General features: G+C 38.3%; 1 long non-coding RNA gene across 6 annotated transcripts in view; it reads left to right on the top strand.

Moving 5' to 3' along the window:
- The window catches only part of LOC127664768 (uncharacterized), a 34,193-nt gene that overhangs the window by 12,740 nt on the left and 5,036 nt on the right, over positions 1 to 16,417 (top strand). For 2 of the 6 annotated variants that reach the window (XR_007973249.1, XR_007973246.1), the window contains 2 exons: positions 11,675 to 11,884; positions 14,216 to 14,374. The exons of 1 other annotated variant lie outside the window; for it this stretch is intronic. This is a non-coding gene — a long non-coding RNA (uncharacterized LOC127664768). Of the gene's footprint in view, positions 1 to 7,165; positions 7,568 to 11,674; positions 11,885 to 14,215; positions 14,375 to 16,417 lie in introns of those variants that run through there. 3 more of the 6 variants (XR_007973247.1, XR_007973250.1, XR_007973248.1) reach the window with 3 other exon arrangements.

Genomic DNA, 16,417 nt, shown 5'->3' with positions numbered 1-16,417 from the left:
GTGAGGTGCCCAGTTTTCGGAGGAACCGCCAGACTGATTTCCAGAGTGGTTGTACCAATTTGCAGCCCCACCAGCAGTGGAGGAGTGTTCCTCTTTCTCCACATCCTCTCCAACACCTGCTGTCTCCTGAATTTTTAATATTAGCCATTCTGACTGGTGTAAGGTGAAATCTCAGGGTTGTTTTGATTTGCATTTCCCTAATGACTAATGAAGTTGAGCATTTTTTAAGATGCTTCTCCGCCATCTGAAGTTCTTCAGGTGAGAATTCTTTGTTTAACTCTGTACCCCATTTTTTAATAGGGTTGTTTGGTTTTCTGGAGTCTAACTTCTTAAGTTCTTTATATATATTGGATATTAGCCCTCTATCTGATGTAGGATTGGTGAAGATCTTTTCCCAATTTGTTGGTTGCCGATTTGTCCTTTTGATGGTGTCCTTTGCCGTACAGAAACTTTGTAATTTTATGAGGTCCCATTTGTCAATTCTTGATCTTAGAGCATACGCTATTGGTGTTCTGTTCAGAAATTTTCTCCCTGTACCAATGTCCTCAAGGGTCTTCCCCAGTTTCTTTTCTATTAACTTCAGAGTGTCTGGCTTTATGTGGAGGTCCTTGATCCATTTGGATTTGAGCTTAGTACAAGTCGATAAAGATGGATCAATTCGCATTCTTCTGCATGCTGACCTCCAGTTGAACCAGCACCATTTGTTGAAAAGGCTATCTTTTTTCCATTGAATGTTTTCAGCCCCTTTGTCGAGGATCAAGTGGCCATAGGTGTGTGGGTTCATTTCTGGATCTTCAATCCTGTTCCATTGATCTGCCTGCCTGTCACTGTACCAATACCATGCAGTTTTTAACACTATTGCTCTGTAGTATTGCTCTGTAGATCAGGAATACTGATTCCCCCAGATTTTCTTTTGTTGCTGAGAATAGTTTTAGCTATCCTGGGTTTTTTGTTATTCCAGATGAATTTGTTAATTGCTTTTTCTAACTCTGTGAAGAATTGAGTTGGGATTTTGATGGGTATTGCATTGAATCTGTATATTGCTTTTGGCAAAATGGCCATTTTAACTATATTGATTCTGCCGATCCATGAGCATGGGAGGTTTTCCCATTTTTTGAGGTCTTCTTCCATTTCCTTCTTCAGAGTCTTGAAGTTCTTGTCGTAAAGATCTTTCACATGTTTGGTAAGAGTCACCCAAAGATACTTCATACTGTTTTTGGATATTGTGAAGGGGGTCATTTCCCTAATTTCTTTCTCAGCCTGCTTATCCTTTGAGTATAGGAAGGCCACTGATTTGCTTGTGTTGATTTTATAACCTGCCACTTTGCTGAAGTTGTTTATCAGCTGTAGGAGTTCTCTAGTGGAGTTTTTTGGGTCACTTAGGTAGACTATCATGTCATCTGCAAATAATGATAGTTTGACTTCTTCCTTTCCAAGTTGTATCCCTTTGACCTCCTTATGTTTTCGAATTGCCCGAGCTAGTACCTCAAGTACAATATTGAAAAGATAAGGAGAGAGGGGGCAGCCCTGTCTAGTCCCTGATTTTAGTGGGATTGTTTCAAGTTTCTCTCCATTTAGTTTGATACTGGCTACCGGTTTGCTGTATATTGCTTTTACTATGTTTAGGTATGGGCCTTGAATTCCTGTTATTTCCAAGACTTTAAGCATGAAAGGATGCTGAATTTTGTCAAATGCTTTATCAGCATCCAATGAAATGACCATGTGTTTTTTTTCTTTGAGTTTGTTTATGTAGTGGATTGCATTGATGGATTTCCGTATATTAAACCAACCCTGCATTCCCGGGATAAAGCCTACTTGATCATGGTGGATGATCGTTTTGATGTGTTCTTGGATTCGGTTGGCAAGAATTTTATTGAGTATTTTTGCATCGATGTTCATAAGGGAAATTGGTCTGAAGTTCTCTTTCTTTGTTGGATCTTTGTGTGGCTTTGGTATCAGCGTAATTGTGGCTTCGTAGAAGGAATTGGGTAGTGTTCCTTCTGTTTCTATTTTGTGGAATAGTTTGAAGAGTATTGGTGTTAACTCTTCTTTGAAGGTCTGATAGAATTCTGCACTGAAACCATCTGGTCCTGTGCTTTTTTTGGTTGGAAGACTTTCTATGACTCCTTCTATTTCTTTAGGCGTTATGGGACTGTTTAGATGATCTATTTAGTCCTGACTTAATTTTGGTATTTGGTATCTGTCAAGGAAAGTATCCATTTCCTCCAGATTCTCCAGTTGTGTTGAGTACAGGCTCTTGTAGTAGGATCTGATGATTCTTTGGATTTCCTCAGTTTCCGTTGTTATATCTCCCTTTTCATTTCTAAGTTTGTTAATTTGGATACTTTCTCTTTGCCCTTTGGTCAGTCTGGCTAAGGGTTTTTCTATCTTGTTGATTTTCTCACAGAACCAGCTCCTGGATTCGTTAATTCTTTGTATGGTTCGCTTTGTTTCCAATTGATTGATTTCAGCCCTGAGTTTGATGATTTCCTGCCTTCCACTCCTCCTGGGTGAATTGGCTTCCTTTTGTTCCAGGACTTTCAGGTGTGTCATTAAGCTGCTAGTGCATGCTCTCTCCATTTTCTTTTCGGAGGCACTCAGGGCTATGAGTTTACCTCTTAGCACTGCTTTCATTGTGTCCCAAAGATTTGGGTATGTTGTGCCTTGATTTTCACTAAATTCTAAAAAGTCTCTGATTTCCTTCTTTATTTCTTCTTTGGTCAAGGTGTCATTGAGTAGAGTATTATTCAGCCTCCATGTGTATGTGGGCTTTCTGTTGTTTTTGTTGCTATTGAAAATCACTCTTACACCATAGTGATCTGATAGGAGGCATGGGATTAGTTCGATCATCTTATATTTGTTGAGGTCTGCCTTGTGTCCAATTATATGGTCGATTTTGGAGAAGGTACCATGAGGTGCTGAGAAAAAGGTATATTCTTTTGCTTTAGGGTGAAATGTTCTATAAATATCAGTCAAATCCAATTGGTCCAAAGCTTCAATTAGTTTTACTGTGTCTCTGTTTATTTTCTGTTTTCCCGATCGGTCCATTGAGGAAAGTGGAGTGTTGAAGTCCCCCACAATTATTGTGTTAGGTGCAATGTGTGCTTTGAGCTTTACTAAAGTTTCTTTTACGAATGAGGGTGTCTTTGTATTTGGCGCATAGATGTTCAGAATTGAAAGTTCTTCTTGGTGGATTTTTCCTTTGACCAGCAAGAAGTGTCCTTCTGTGTCTCTTTTGATGACTTTAGGTTGAAAGTCAATTTTATCTGATATTAGAATGGCTACTCCTGCTCGTTTCCTGTGACCATTGGCTTGTAAGATTGTCTTCCAGCCTTTTACTCTAAGGTAGCTTTTATCTTTGACACTGAGGTGTGTCTCCTGTATACAGCAAATTGTAGGGTCCTGTTTCCTTATCCAGTCTGTTAGTCTATGTCTTTTTATTGGGGAATTAAGACCATTGATGTTAAGAGATATTAGGGAATAGTGATTATTACTTCCTGTCATTTTTGATTTTCTTTTTATATTTGAGTGGTTATCTTCTTTTGGGTTTGATGAAGGAAGGTAACTATCTTGCTTTTTCCAGGGTGTAGTTTCCCTCCTTGTATTGGAGATTTCCTCCTATTATTCTTTGCAGAGCTGGGTTTGTGGAAAGATATTGTGTAAATTTGGTTTTGTCATGGAATATCTTGGTTTCTCCATCTATGGTGAATGAGAGTTTTGCTGGGTATAGTAGTCTTGGCTGACATTTGTGTTCTCTTAGAGTCTGCATGAGATCTGCCCAGGATCTTCTAGCTTTCATGGTCTCTGGTGAGAAGTCTGGTGTGATTCTGATAGGTCTTCCTTTATATGTTACTTGGCCTTTCTCTCTTACTGCCTTTAATATTCTTTCTTTGTTTAGTGCATTTGGGGTTTTGATTATTATGTGACGGGAGGTATTTCTGCTCAGGTCCAGTCTGTTTGGAGTTCTGTAGGCTTCTTGTATATTCATAGGCATCTCTCTCTTTAAGTTAGGAAAGTTTTCTTCCATAATTTTGTTGAAGATATTTGCTGGCCCTTTCTGTTGTAAATCTTCACTCTCATCTATACCTATAATCCTTAGGTTTGGTCTGCTCATTGTATTCTGGATTTCCTGGATGTTCTGGGATACAAGCTTTTTGCATTTTGCATTTTCTTTGACTGTTGAGTCAATGGTTTCTATGGTATCTTCGGCATCTGAGATTCTTTCTTCCATCTCTTGTATTCTGTTGTTTATATTTGCATCTATGGCCCCTGATTTCTTCTCAAGGTTTTCTATCTCCAAATTGTGTCCCTTTGTGATTTCTTAGTTGTTTCTACTTCTGTTTTTAGTTCCAGCATGGTTTTGCTCATTTCCATCATTTTTCTGTCTGTGTTTTCCTGTAATTCTTTAAGAGATTTTTGTGTTTCCTCTTTCATGACTTTTGCCTGTTGACTCAAGTTCTCCTGCATTTCTTTAAGTGTTTTTTGCCTTTCTTCTTTATTGGCTATCTCTTGGGCCATATTCTCCTGCATTTCTTTAAGTGTTTTTTGTGTTTCCATTATACGGGTTTCTAGCTTATTCATGCTCTGTATTTCTTTAAGAGATTCATTCATGTCCTTTTTGTGTTCTTCTAGCAGCATCATGAACAGTGATTTTAAATCCAAATCTTGTTTCTCTGGTGTGTTGGCATAACCAGGACTTGCTGATGTTGGAGAGTTTGGTTCAGATGCTGCCATAATGCCTAGATTTCTGTTAGTAGCGTTCCTGCGTTTGCCCTTTGCCATCTTGTTCTCTGGAGCTAATTGGTCTTGTCTCTGGCTGGTGTTTCAGCCTCCTGAGAGGCTCTAGGGCTATTTCTGCACCACTGGAGGGCAGGGTTTCCCCTGTTGCAGATTGCTAATGTGCTTTCCTCCTCTTGGGTGCCCTTGCAGCCCTAGTGTTCTTTGCCCCAGATTGTGTCTGTGAGCCAGAAGGTGCCCGTTTGCTCCTTCAGGCAGTGCTGAGGCTGTATGCTGCAGGGACCTTTTCTGCGTGCTGATCTTTCTGCTGGGCAGCGGAACTCCCAACCGGGTTGGTGCACACAAGGCTAGCCTAGCTGCTCAGGCCCTGAGTCTAGGCAAAAGCCTGGCAGGCCAATGTCCGAGCAAAGTTCCCCTCAGCTGTGAGTGTTAATTGGGTCTGTCAGGTGGCTAGGATGGTGGCGTGCGCGCTCCCTGAGAGTGCTGGGAGAGTCTGCTGGGCTAACAACCTCCTGGCCAGGTCAGCACACAGATGGCCCACCGAGCAGCCCAGGGCCTGGGGGCAGTCCAGGGCCTGACCTTCTGAGACCCCTGCTATGTCCGCCTCAGGCTATGCCTGTTAGCTGGTTTGGTTTTGCCTGCTAGGTCTCTCTGGCTTCCGGTAGGCAAAATGGCAGTGGTGCGCGTGCGCCGGCGGGGGAGGGGGGAACCTCCTGGCCGGGTTTGCATCCTGGTGGCCCCCCAATCAGCCAAGGGCCTGGGTGCAGGCCAATGCCCGTCGGGCTTAGATCCCCGCGATGTTGGTCTCGGGTTGTATTTGTGTACCTCAGTCTGATTTCTCTGGCGACCGAGAACCAATATGGAGGCCTAGTGTCTGACTGGCAGGAGGCAGAGTTCTGATGTGGCTTCTGTGTGATGAAAGGTGCTGTAAATCCTCCGCTGCTCGCAGCCTGGCTGGCCAGCGATGGCCAGTGGTCGTGAGCGCAGGGTCTGCCTGGACCCTGTCCGCTTGGTTCCTTGTTCCACCTTCTAAGAAGGACCTACGTATCCATACTTTGGTTTTTCATCTTCTTGAGCTTAATTTGTCTGTAAATTGTATCATGGGTATTCCAAACTTCTGGGCTAACATCCACTTATCACTGAGTGCATACCATGTGTGTTCTTTTGTGATTGGGTTACCTCACTCAGGATGAAATTTTCTATTTCTATCCATTTGCCAAGAATTTCATGAATTCAATGTTTTTAATAGCTGAGTAGTATTCCATTGTGTAAATATACCACATTTTATGTATCCATTCCTCTGTTGAGAGACATCTGGGTTCTTTCCAGTTTCCAGCTATTATAAATCAGGCTGAACCTAGTGGAGGGTTTTCTGGTATATGCCAGGAGTGGTATAGCTGGGTTCTCAGGTCGTACTATGATTTTCTGAGGAACCACCAAGCTGATTTCTAGACTGGTTGTACCAGCTTGCCATCCCACCTCCACATCCTTGACAGCACTCTTGTCACCTGAGTTTTTGATCTTAGCTTTTCTGACTGATGTGTAGCTGAATCTCAAGGTTGTTTTGATTTGCATTTCCCTGATGAGTAATGATGTTGAACATTTCTTTAGGTGCTTCTCAGCCATTCATTATTCCTCAGTTGAGAATTCTTTGTTTAGCTCTCTGAGTTCAATTCCCATCAAATACATGATAGATCGCATCCATCTGTAATAGGATCTGATGCCCTGTTCTGGTGTGTCTGAAGACAGGTACAGTTTACTCATGTAAATGAAATGAATGAATTTTTTAAAAAGTGTCTATTGTTCTAATACTTATATTATTGTTCCATTTTCACTATTGGATTTAGTGTAGATCATAAATGTAACTCTTATGTAGCATGCAGAGCATTGAAGACCATTCCTCCTGTAAAACAGAATAGAATGAAGCTCAGGGAGTCACCTTCTCTCTGACTTTTTAAAATGCTAATGGCTACAAAATGTATATAGAGTCGATATTCTAACATGTCACTGTTGAAATTGCACTAAAAACACAAGGTGTGTATAATGATCACCATGCAATTTGATTTTAATACTTTCTAGGTTATACAAAACAGTGATTAAAGAGAAAGTGTAGTATAAAAGTAATTTCTAACCAGTGACATTAAATAGAATACTCAGTAACTTAGCTAAACCAGATGTGTCCTCAGGACAGAGAAGAGCAGAAGAGCAGATAGTCCTGCCGGGAAATGCACTGTTGCCTCCGCTGTTTGATTTCAGCTATGGCAAATGCTCAGTATTATAGAAGAGCAATCTTCCTGATGTCTTTCAACACCTTTGTGACTTAGATCCAATTCCTTTACAGTAAACATTTTTACTGATTTTCACCCATGACGCTAGTGCTTTCATATGTTACCCTGCCATAACTATTAACAAACTTGTGTGTTTAGAAGATTGGTAATATATACTTTTTATATTTTCTTCATGTGATGTTGTGTTTATTTCCCTTTTGTCCTTGAAGAAATGTTTTCAGAAAATAAAAATGTTGTTCTAATTTAAATAAATATTGTTCGAGGCTTGTCAATGCCAGCCCCTGCACTGCACCTGTGCTCACCATTGGTCTGGTTTTCATGAGCAGATAGTGCTCTGTGCTCCATGACATTTGACAGGTATTTCCCTTTTTTTCCTGTCAGGAGATCCTGTAGTAATAAGAGAAAAAGGCCCCACAACACAGGGCTTATTCATCATTTCTTCCAATGAGACATCGTGCAAAAAGCTGAAGGAAACATTGGGTTCTAGGGAAGAAGTGGATATAAAATATCACTCAGTCCATGAAGTGGCCTGGATCCTAAAGGTAGGGAAAGTCCTTGCATCATCCGCCTTCAGGATTCCTCTGAGTCTACATGAGTAGTTTCCTTCATCATGAATTCCCTTGAGTGATAGTACATATATATGAGAAAAATCTGGCAAGGTGAAAGGTTCCTCTGCTATTGACAATGTAAGGAATAAGGACTCAAACAGAAATCCAGTCAGAATGAGCCGTAATGTAGCTAAATATCTTTCATGTGATTTATTCATGTGGCCATGTGGAGGTCACTTCATACATGCATATCAGTGTCCCCTGGTATGCGTGCCTAGTCAGATGCATTTGACTACCAGGCTTCTTCATTCTCTGTCACTCTGTCGTTTTTTCTGAGAGGCAGATTTCTTTTCCTCAGTATAGAGTATAGACTCCTTCATGTATCTCTTTGTTACACATACTCATGATTGCATATCTCTATCTCATGAAGCATTGGTACCCAAATGTGGGTCCTCATGGCTGTGAAACAGGTATTCTTCAGTACTCTGCCATACCCTCAGCACCATAAAAATATAATTTGTATCTTATTATTAAAATTAAAATTCAATTACATCATTTCATTCCTTCCTGTCCCTTGGTCTGAGTTTGTTTCCAGTCAATATTCCACTTCTGTGAAGATACATGGCCAGTTTTCATTCATTGTTATTATCATGTAAATAAAAATGTGTCTGTAAATATGTTCAAACAACAAGTCCAGTATCCTCGGTAGTATATGGACTAATTGTGTGAAGTTTGTCTTCACAAGATTTACTCATTCCCAGTTAGTGATGCAATCATGGATGATGCTTTGATGAGAAATTGTTTTGACAAGCCTTTTATATTGTTGGACTCTCAGATGTGAAGCCTTCCCAACATGTCTAAGAGGCCCAATCTCAAAGGAGATTACCTGATTCTCTGGTGTACGATCTTTCTGACTATTTTAACCAGTGTTTGGAGCCCAAGGTTCAGGAGTTAGTATGCAATTTGTACACAGTTTGGCTTGTAGCCACAGGATATTTTGTTCTCTGTACCTTGAATAGCTGTGGTTTTCTGTGATACTCTCCATTCTTTACCAAGAGAACATACTTTGATGTATGGATAAGGGCTACGTTATGTGCAGATTTTAGTTTATTTATTTAGAACAGAATAGGGAATCATGCTTGTTTAGAGAAACAGTACCTTCTTTAGAGACCTTCTCTAAGAGCCATGACCTCATGTGATCCCATGCTTCCAGTGACAGGCATGATTTTCTGATGTTCAGAAATTAGATAATAACTGAATATGGTTGTCTTTGTTATAGTTACCATAACTGTGTATTTCTGTTATTTAAAAATAGAATTTGACCTGAGGTATTGATCTCTCAGGTATGCTAGTTTGCTCAGATGTTCAGTAGAGGCACTTTGACCTAAGAAGAGAGTCTTTTGCAATCCAAGCATTTCAGAAAATCTGCTCTTAGTTTTCCTCTTTTGAAGGACAAATTTTACTGACTCTACATATCAGTCAACATTCTCCCTTGGGGAAAGTTGGGGAGCTGTGAAGAAAGTTGAAACTAAACTAAATTTTAGAGTTGACTGTGTTTTGAGTAATCTCCATAATGTATCTTATCTGCAAAATATATTTTCTATCTGTTTTTATATTTTAACAATATTGTTTTCTTTTTTTAATTTTTTTATTTATTTGACATATTTTTTATTTACATTTCAAATGATTTCCCCTTTTCTGGCCTCCCACTCCCCAAAAGTCCCATAAGCCCTCTTCCCTCCCCCTGTTCTCCCACCCACCCCTTCTCACTTCCCTGTTCTGGTTTTGCCCTATACTGCTACACTGAGTCTTTCCAGAACCAGGGGCCACTCCTCTGTTCTTCTTGTACCTCATTTGATGTGTGGATTAGGTTTTAGGTATTCCAGTTTTCTAGGTTAATATCCACTTATTAGTGGGTGCATACCCTCTTTTGAGACTGGGTTCCTTCACTTAGTATAAAGTTCTCCAGCTCCATCCATTTGCCTAAGAATTTCATGAATTCATTGTTTCTAATGGCTGAATAGTACTCCATTGTGTAGATATACCACATTTTTTCCATCAATTCTTCTGTTGAGGCATACCTGGATTCTTTCCAGCTTCTGGCTATTATAAATAGGGCTGCTATGAACATAGTGGAGCATGTATCCTTATTACATGCTGGGGAATCTTCTGGGCATGTGCCCAGGAGTGGTATAGCAGGATCTTCCATGTTTGTGAACAATTGAAACTTTTGTTGTCAGTCAGTATTTTTAGTGAATATTTCTGGGATACATAATCTCTAATGTGTGCAAGCAAATATAACCTCTATTTTGTTGATATTGTTCACATATTTAACCACACATTACCTCCGCACTGCTGCTAATTTTTCTTTGTTATTGATCTTTTGGGTTATAGCAAGTCACTGGTTATATAATTTAGAAGTCAGCAGACTTCCTTTAATAGTTCGAACAACGCAATACCCATCAAAATCCCAACTCAATTCTTCAGAGAGTTAGAAAGAGCAATTCTCAAATTCATCTGGAATAACAAAAAACTCAGCATATCTAAAACTATTCTCAATAACAAAAGAAATTCTGGGGGAATCAGTATCCCTGACCTCTTCTGGGACAACATTTTAGGATTTTATATAAAATTGCATGAAATTCTTCTATTAACCTAATGCCACCTTACCATCTATATGCTGATATAGCACCATATATCTCATGGCTTCCTAGCTATCCCAATAAAGTCCTGGAAAATTTTATTGCCGAAAGGTAATTAGGTATAAAATTTAAGCCTAGCTTTGAGAAGCCTTTACAATGAGATAGGAATGTGGGATTATTCTGAGAGCCTAGGTTATTTTGTTGTTGATGATGATGGTTTTGATTTTGCTTTTGTTTCATTTTGTAAAATAAGTAAAACTTTAAATGGTGTTCATCTGGAGAGGAAATGTCATTGGTGGATTTTAAGTAAGAAAAATATAAATGCTTATTTGAGCTCAATGACTCAGTGTTTTGTCAGTTCTGATATAGAATATGTTTAGATTAAACCAATGAGAAAAATGCTGTGAAATGATCAAAATCCTGGGTACTGTGTTCAGCAATCAAGACTGAATTCTGATATAATTAGTGTAGAATGTGTGAAATTCTACTCATTTTCAATGTGGTTTATTCAACCAAAGAAAGACAATATAAAATTAGTGTGGTTAAATATACCGTTGGCCTCTTGATGCTGGTTATGATTGGTTTAGAGAAAATATAGAGTACAATTTTCTATTTGCCTTTCAAAAACTATACTAAAATATCAAAACTTCTACAGTATTGATATTAAATGTTTATTTTGACTCTCAGTATTTGAATTTCTGAATCATTATTAATTGGCCAACTGCCCTTTGACCTGAAAGGAATATATTTTAGGACAGCATAACTGAGAATAAATATTCCTCATATTATATAGGGTCAAATATGAGAAGGAAAAAATAGGATTCAAAAGACCCTGACATGGGAGACCCATAAGTCTCCAGTTTCCTCCACATAGGCATTATTTCAAATATCTCCCAGCGTAATAAACCTGAGATTGCACTGTTCCCATAGCTTCTGCATTGAGCCATCAGAGACATGGGAATGTTTCTGCTCAGATGGGTTCGCCTGTCTCTAGCTTTTTAGTTAGCCCTTGGGAACTGTGTGTAGGATGGAATCCCACTTAAATGACCAAATTCAAAGGTCATCTTCCCTCCTGTTTCTATAAGGACCCTAACAAATATGCACAGCCATGAATATGTCAAAGACATCCAAAGTTAATCAAGTGACCAATGTGTATAACATACTGGTCATCACAAGGTGAAAACTGGAAAACATCCTCTTATATCAAATTGGGCTATGATGATCTCACTTGAATATCTGATCTTACAATGTTTAAATTTCTTACAAGAAGTCCACCCCTATGATTTATTAAAGCTAATATTTTCTCACAACTTTGAACTACATACTTTTAGCCCCCAAGAGTTTTAAATAAAATGTGATTTGTAACCATGCAAAATGACAGAGACCCTCTGTATTTGCCCTGTTTTATCACAGATTTCCTGGTCACATTTATAATTGAAAACTCTCCAAAATTTTTCAGATTAGACATGGTTGCAGTGTGGTAAGAAACATCATTTTTTCATCCACATGGAGCAAATATTTCATGTTCCCGAATTCTCCATCTAACATCAGCAACATAAAGAATTAGAACATGGACTCAGCAGCTGCCACAGTGGGAGGACATGGACCCCTGGCCATTGTGCTCTGGCGGAAAGTTCAGTGGCTCCTCTTCTCTAGGAGAGTATTATAGGTGTGTATACTTAAAACTTAGAATCATTTAGCACTTAAACTATGAATTATAACAAACAGCAATGAAATATTTACTAAACCATGTGAAGGGAAACTTCACCTGTGGGTTATAAACTCCTATTGGAAGAAATTGCCTCCTTATTTGGTACCTCTTTCCAATGATCATGAATTTATATAAGAGGTAAATCCCAGAAATGAGATTCTGTAATTACTTAAGGATGTGTCACTTACTTTGATATATAGAGTATTGATATAGATGTGTATAATACAAAGAACAACCTTTCAACACCAAATTAGGTTTTCCCTATGTAAAAGATCTGACTGCTCTGAAATTTCCTGTGTAGACCAGGGTGACCTTAAACTTACAAAGATCCATCCTCTCGGCTCAGCTTCTGAGATCTGGGTATAAAGGCATGTTCCACCATGCTTTTCTCTTATGATAGTCTTAACATAGAGCCTAATGTACCCATATGAGAGACATAGACACCATGATCTCAGATATGAGCTCTCGGTTCGGGGGGAGGGGGTAGTAGCGAGGAAGCCAAGTACTGTAGTAGAAATATAGCCAGGCAAGTTGTGTTTTGAAGTGCAGATACTGCTGATAATTTGCAGTTGGCCATTGCTGTTCAGTCAGAAAGTCACACAGGTGAACTAACATGTTGGTACTATTTCATTGTTTGACTCTAATACCTATATGCATAGCTTTCAAGGCAAACCCAGAAATTACTTTGTATACCAGAAGCATGGGCCATATACTACAAGTTATCCAATGTCTTATCAAGCAATGCCATTATTAGAAATTTTATAATACTGATCACTTATTTTCTGTGTATTTGTGGTGAAGCATAAGGCATGCAAGCTATGAAATGGGAGGGTCATGCAAGAACTAAGTGAGATCAATTACAACAAATAATGATTTCCCTGTATTAGATTCAGAGAAACCAGAAGGCAATATGGATATAACACTACAAGCAACTTTGCAAACTACTATTGCACCAATAAAAAAACAAGTATTTTATAAATTTCCACCCATTGTTTGTTTGGACAGAATGCTGCCTTCTCCTGTACTTATGAGTTTCATTTTGGGTTTCTACAACTGACCTATTTCACATAGATTCTGGGAACCTTTCTTCTAAGTAAATTATTTTATCAAACTGATGAATGTACAGATAACCTATTCATGAGGGTAAGATCCTTTTAAAACAGATATAAATCCCACTGAAATTTGAGTCTTCTGATTTAAAGAAAAAGGAAAAAAGAGAAATGATACAGTATTCCCATGAGTTGAACTGATTTCAGAAAAGACCCAAACTCACCAGTTTTTAGAATGAAATGAATCTTTGGAAGTGCCCTATTGATTTTCCAACTGTCAATATCTTCAGCAGTGTTTTGACTCCATAATACTCTAGATTGTACTTTAATATAATTGCCTCTGAGATTACTAAATCTTATAATTTAAAACATTTATAGACATTTATTTGATATTATCAATTAATTAGATATACACATTGTTCTTTGAAATATATTGATCTTTTTATGCTACTGGGCTATATAAAATTGGCACCTAATATGGTTTAGTCTATTTTAAATATGCTACTAGATTTCCATTGGAAATATTCTTTCACTGTTCAGGATCTATTTTAGCACTATGCCTGTGCCAGGAATTTATTGTGCATGTTAACAAGTTATCATGTTAGACACATGAGAATTACTGCCCATTCCCTAGGTTTATTAGAGTATAAGTTACTGTCATCAATGCCTGTACTCATGTAGTCAATTATAATGAGAGAAAATGTGGAGTAAATCTGTGTTTGCTCATCACTTCTACAGAATGAAACCACTGGAGAACGATTGACATTTGCTTGGGTTCTTAAATGTGACAGCATCTTTAGATGTAGACATTGGATCATCACAAATGTTATGATTCATAATAGAGGCCATGACAGACAGGAAGTAAAAGAGAAATTTGTTCTGTGAAAGAGAACTATCCCAGTAGTAACTTGGAATGGCATGCTTGGGAAAGATATTCATAGGAGAAAAGAAAAAGTAAGAGAACACTGACCACCAAAATGCTTTGGTGAAGAGAAGTGTGATTCAGTCTTGAAGATTAATTAATTCCAAGAAACATTGATGTTTCAAAGTTGGAAAAAATCGATAGGGAATAAAATATATTTGGAAGCTAAATTAGAAAAAAAGTGAAATGTCTTCTTCATTCCTTTCAGTTGTAGCTATGCGTCCATTATTGCCATAGCTCTGGTTTACTTTAAAAGACACATTTGTACTTCAGGTGTTTGGCTCTGAAATAACCGAAGTTTGTCCTTATCCCACACAGGATATGTTATCCATAATTGCGGGAAGGGGCCAAAGTTCATATCAAATATTCCCATTCGTACCAGAAAAATCACACTGGTCCCTTAGGGATAAGATTTACATTGAACTACATATTAACTGTAGTGAAGAATCTGTGCTCATAGTAGCTTCCGTTTTAAAGGTAAGAACAATTTTTGCATCGCCTACATTCAGCATCACTCTAGAGATGTGCTTTTTGTCCTTGAGATTGCCTGATGATGATAGTTTTCTTGAACTATGGACACATGACCTCTGAATAAGAGGCATATTAAGTAAAATTCTTATAATCTCAAAGATTCATCACCAAGACACAGGTGAACACCTTCTCTTGGAAGTTAACTTCCTCATAAATTGGAAGAGCTTGTTTTGGCATTGCAAATGTTCCCATTGATTTTATCTCTATGACTGTACCATGTCAATTAATAGCAAAACAAGAAATATAGTGCTAAAAATGTGTTTTACAAAATTCATGCCTTAAATCATACTTAACAAAAAAAAAAAACTATTCCTAAATAAAAATAGTTCAAAATAACTGGTCCATCACACACTTACAATAAGTTTTGAAAGATTTGAGTGTTGCCCTCTGTCCAGTAGATAAACTTAATTCTTTTCCTTCTCTACCAAAAAAAAATAAAGCATCACTTTTACATTAGTGAGATATTGCCATTTTAACCCCATGTCAAATAATGAAGAATTAGCCTACCTACTTCTAAATAGTCTACCAAGCTTAAGTTACCAGTGGGCAGCAGTAAGTCTGGAGCAAATATCACTGTTTTATTTTTATTTGGGCCATGATCTGAGTTTGCCTCTCAGTAGATTATAGAGCTATGGTCCCAAACATCAAAAGAAAAGATAATGCTCTGAGAATAGGCATGGTTAATAATATTGGGCAAAGTTACTGAATGATCCATCCTTGGCCCTGGAGCTTTCAAAGTGTGTCTGGCTCTAATTGCCAGAAACCTGGGACCATGTCATGGGGAGGAAAGTGAAGATCAGTAACTGGAGGTGGCCATGAGTTTTCACAGCAATTTAAAGGTACAGAAACACCTGGGAACCTTCCATTTGTCTTATTTGTAATCCTTGGTACAACATGAAAGTTAATTGTGGTATTTCATGAGCAAAGACACTTTTCTGTCCTCAAACATGCTGCTGCTTACAATTAATTAAATAGCTGATTATTTCCACATTTTAAGGAATGGAAGTGAAACTGTAAGACCTTCTCACATGTAAAGCAGGGTGTTGAGTAAGAAAGTTCACCACATTCCAAGTATGCCTGTATACAGACGTATACTTGTATATTACAACTTTATACTCTGTGATCAGAAAGACAAATTGACCCAATTATACAACAGGAAGGAGGTATTTTCTGTCGCTGCCATTGTTTAATTGTTGCTTAATTACAGAAAGAACACTTACCATTTTTGTATGTTTGTTTTGGTGGTTTTATATAGTTACTGTTTCTTTTTTCCTTTATTTAGCTGTTATTAGAATTATTGCACATTTATTTATTTATTTCTTTATTTATTTCTTTATTTATTTCTTTATTTCTTTATTTATTTATTTTACATCTTGAATGCTGACCTCTACCTCCTCACCTGTTACAGAGTCTTTTCCCTTCTCCCCTGAGTGGGTTAGGGATCCCATGTGTTATCCTTGCACCTCGACACATCAACTCTCTTCAGGGTTAGCACATTTGCTCCTACTGAGGCCAGTTGGTGAAGGGCTTCCACAGACAGCCAAAAGCTTTAGGAATAACCCCTGTATTTGACTTTGTTGGTCTTCCTGTAGACTCCTAATCTCCACCAGTGCCCTGAATCCCTTCCCTAACTGTTCCATAATAGTCAAAGTGCTCTATTCAGTGTTTGCCTGTGGGTCTGTTTATCAATTTTAATCAGCTGCTGGGTGAAGCCTCTCAAAGAGCAGTTATAAAAGGATCCTTTCAGGATGGCCCACAGAGAAGCTGGCCTCCTTTGAGACAGACAGAGCTTCAGGCTATGAACTGGAGTGCAGTTCTCTGATTGCAGGTAGTAGTGTGGACTGGAAACCAGGAAAAGCACTTAGAATAGACAGTAGGGTTATTTCACTGATAATGCAGCCAGAACTCTGCATCTTTGATTCTAGTTTTAGGTAAGAACACATGGGCTTCTGCCTGTAGTGTCCACCTTAGAGGCAAGTTTCCAGTTGG

This window comes from Apodemus sylvaticus, chromosome 14, assembly GCF_947179515.1.
Source record: "Apodemus sylvaticus chromosome 14, mApoSyl1.1, whole genome shotgun sequence".
In the NCBI taxonomy this organism is placed as follows: domain Eukaryota; kingdom Metazoa; phylum Chordata; class Mammalia; order Rodentia; family Muridae; genus Apodemus; species Apodemus sylvaticus.
The sequence above is the reverse complement of the archived record's forward strand: the minus strand, read 5'-3'. Positions and strand labels throughout refer to the sequence as shown.